The following is a 3,565-nucleotide window of genomic DNA, read 5'->3' on the forward strand; positions in this document are numbered from 1 at the left end:
TCTCATTTGACAAGGCAACATATTTTCAATTTGTCGCTGTCCAATTTTGGTGAGTCTGTGAATTGTTGCCTCACTTTCCTGTTCCTACTTGACACTAGTGCTTGGTGTGACAGTTTTCTGTAGCCAATCTACTTTAAGATTCAGTGTGATGTGCGTTTACAAATGTAATTCTAAATTTCTTGCTTATTTATTTATTTTTCTGTCATTCTGACTAGTCTGCCATTCTCCTAGAACATCACCAATGTATATGCATATACACTAGGGTTTTTCATCCATGAGTATCGATCCGTTAAACCATAGGGGTCCTTAGCCTTATAGCTCTTTTTAACGTCTAGTTTGTTACGGTGTAGCAGCAAGGCTCCGCCTCCCTCAGTCTCACTTTCAACTTGAGCTTAAAGTGCACATTATAAACTACACACCAGTTTTAAAATTTTGTTAATAGGCCAAGTATAACCGGAGTTATGCTAAAATTAGTAAACCATATTTTTCCGAATGTCAGAGATGTCATGTTGGTGTCGAGTTTCCTAACCCACATGCAGAAAACACTCCAAAGACAGGAAATACAATGATGAGATTTATTTACAGTGAATGCGAACAAATGTGAAATCTAATCCAAGGTTCGTCTGGCAGGTCTCGAGGCAACTAGGGGAGGACAGAGATGGTTAGTCAAGATCCAGGAAATCTTGCTGTTTGGGTGGAGGTTGGTGACTATACCTGCTTGGGGAGAGTTTTGGACCGGGGGAGGACCTAGAGAATCTAGAGGCTGGTCAGGGGTTTCAGGTTGAAGGCGGAGGTCAGCGACGGCAGCAGAGGACGGACAGGTCAGAGGCGGCGGCGGAGGACGGACAGGTAAGTCCCTAGGCGGTGAGGGTTCCGTCTCAAGGACTGGTTGTTGACCTGATAATTCAGGACCAGGGCAGCTGTGAAGGCAGAGACAAGAAGGGTCAGAATCAGCGAACAGATCGAGGCAGACGTAGCTCAAGGTAAGCCTGTACCATTACTGTCTAACACTCTGGCAGAGAAGTGTCAGCATCCTCCTCCACTTATACGCCTCCAAATGGTTAGATGGAGAAAAGGTGTGCAGGCGCCGGCCCACGCCCTCAGGAGGAAGGTCACAGGCTCCCTCTAGTGGAAAAGAAAACTGACAAACTTCCGGATCCCAACAAGAGAAATGTCAAAAGCGCCGCCATTCCCCGGCTTTTCCGATTATAATAATAATAATATATTTTATTTCAAAGGCGCCTTTCTGGCACTCAAGGACACCGTACAAGAGTAAAAAATAGTGACAGAAACAAATAAAATATAACAATTAAAAATAGATAGAAATAAATAAAACAAAACAATGTATCTATATAAAATCTATGTAAAATCAGGCAAACTAATTGTGTCATGTGGAAAAGGCAGATCTAAAAAGGTGTGTTTTGAGTTCGGTTTTAAAATTTGATAATGACTTTATGTTTCTAAGGTATGGTGGTAATGAGTTCCATAGTTGGGGAGCAGAGCTTTCAGTCGCTCTGCTCCCCATGGTGGTGAGACGGGCAGAGGGGACAGTGAAATGGATAGAGGAGGATGTTCTGAGGGAGCGAGAGGGAATGGCAATATGAATAAGATTTGAAAGATATGGTGGGGAAAGATTGTAAAGGGCCTTGAAAGTGTACAGAAGAATTTTGTATTCTATGCGGAACTTTGTGGGCAGCCAATGGAGTCTTTGCAGGACAGGAGTGATGTGGTGCATGGATGGGGTTTTGGTAATGATACAGGCAGCTGAATTCTGGACCAATTGGAGCTTATGAAGAGATTTCTGGGTGAGACCAAACAGAAGGGAGTTGCAATAGTGAGTAAGGGAGGGGCGGAGGCGATTGATGTTGCGTAGGTGAAAATAAGCCGAGCGGGTAATGTTATTAATGTGAGACTGGAAAGACAGGGTGCTGTCAAGGATGACACCCAGACTCTATACCTGAGGGGAGGGATAAACGGGACAGTTATCAATTACAAGACTGAAGCTTTTGATTTTGGCCAGAGTAGATTTAGTACCAATGAGAAGAACCTCTGTTTTATCACTGTTAAGCTTAAGCAGATTTGAGGAAAACCAGGATTTTATTTCAGTCAAGCAGTCAGTAAGCGAAGATGGTGGGAGGTTGGAGGCGGGCTTACTGGAAACATAGAACTGGGTGTCATCCGCATAACAGTGGAAATCAATGTCATGCTTACGAAAAATACTGCCCAGGGGAAGGAGATAAATAATGAAGAGGAGGGACCCTAAGACAGATCCCTGTGGAACTCCTGATGTGACAGAGGAAGGCTGGGAAGAGAAGGTTTTGATCCGAATGAACTGAGTGCGGCCAGAGAGATATGATTTAAACCAGTTTAGAGGTGTCTGTGTGATACCAATAGAGGAAAGTCTGTTGAGTAGGGTAGCATGGGAGATAGTGTCAAACGCTGCACTCAAATCAAGTAGGATGAGAATGGACAGCAAGCCGGAGTCAGCTGCCATAAGGAGGTCATTAGTGATTTTTATGAGAGCTGTTTCTGTACTGTGGAGGAGACGAAAACCAGACCGAAACAGTTCATACAGGTTATTGTTGGATAAATAAGTGTGAAGTTGGGATGCTACTATCTCCTCAAGAATTTTGGAAATGAAAGGTAAGTTGGAGATAGGACGGAAATTATTCAGATTATAGTGATCAGCACCAGGTTTTTTTAAGATAGGGATTATGGCAGCAATTTTAAATGATGCAGGAACAGTTCCAGTGGAGAGAGAGGAGTGAATAATGGCAGAGATAAGAGGGAGTATGGATGGGGCACAGGCTTTAACCAGGACTGTGGGAAGAGGGTCAAGCAGACAGGTGGACGACTTGGATTTGTGTATAAGGGTTGTAATTTCTGATGTTGTTGGGAGCTAGAAGGAAGAGAAGGAAGGATTATGTGAGAGGGAATGAGCTTCCAAACGTACAAAACGAAACAAAACATTAGATTCCTGTGTTTTTGGAAATGTAAAATCTTCAATAAATAACGATGGGCTGTATTTTGTTGCTGAGAAACGAAGTAAAGTTGCGCAAGTAATTGTGAAAGAGAAGCGGAACGGAGCAGCTGCAAAAGCAGTGAGATCGCGAAATTAATGCAAATTTCGACTGGTAGCATTCACTTTGTAATTAGTTTTTAGCCTAGCGGGTTCTGTTCTGTATATAAAGGATTACCTGAAGACAGTGGCGGATCCCGCACTGACTTCCCTCAGCGGGATGATTGACATGTAACATCTGATTGGCCCCCCAGGAGCCCCCCAGATGATTGACATGTAACAGCACCAGGTTATTCCTGTACATTATTTGGAATCATTCTAAGTCAACCTAATATCTAAAGAAGAAAAACAATAATAAATATATCAAAAGAAAATGTATAAAACTTTATATAAGTCCATGTGATGACATAAATAAATAGATTTAGATCAGGCGCGATACCAGCCTCCTTTATACTCATAAAAACAAGCTGAAATTCTTGTCCTGGGTGTTTCAGTTGTGCTGCGCTGTGGTGCAACTCAAAGGCTAAAGCACTTCATACCTGGTGG

At 42.8% G+C, this 3,565-nt stretch overlaps 1 long non-coding RNA gene across 1 annotated transcript; it reads right to left on the bottom strand.

Annotated features, from left to right (window-relative positions):
- Positions 1–561: 561 nt before the first annotated feature.
- Positions 562–3,196, bottom strand: LOC145552364 (uncharacterized). The gene is made up of 2 exons (XR_014088400.1): positions 996–3,196; positions 562–920 (listed from the first exon to the last, which is right to left on the bottom strand). It is a non-coding gene; the product is annotated as an uncharacterized LOC145552364 (long non-coding RNA).
- Between the last annotated feature and the right edge of the window lie 369 nt (positions 3,197–3,565).

Source organism: Poecilia reticulata, chromosome 7 (assembly GCF_904066995.2).
Source record: "Poecilia reticulata chromosome 7, P_reticulata-male-v2, whole genome shotgun sequence".
Classification (NCBI taxonomy): Eukaryota; Metazoa; Chordata; class Actinopteri; order Cyprinodontiformes; family Poeciliidae; genus Poecilia; species Poecilia reticulata.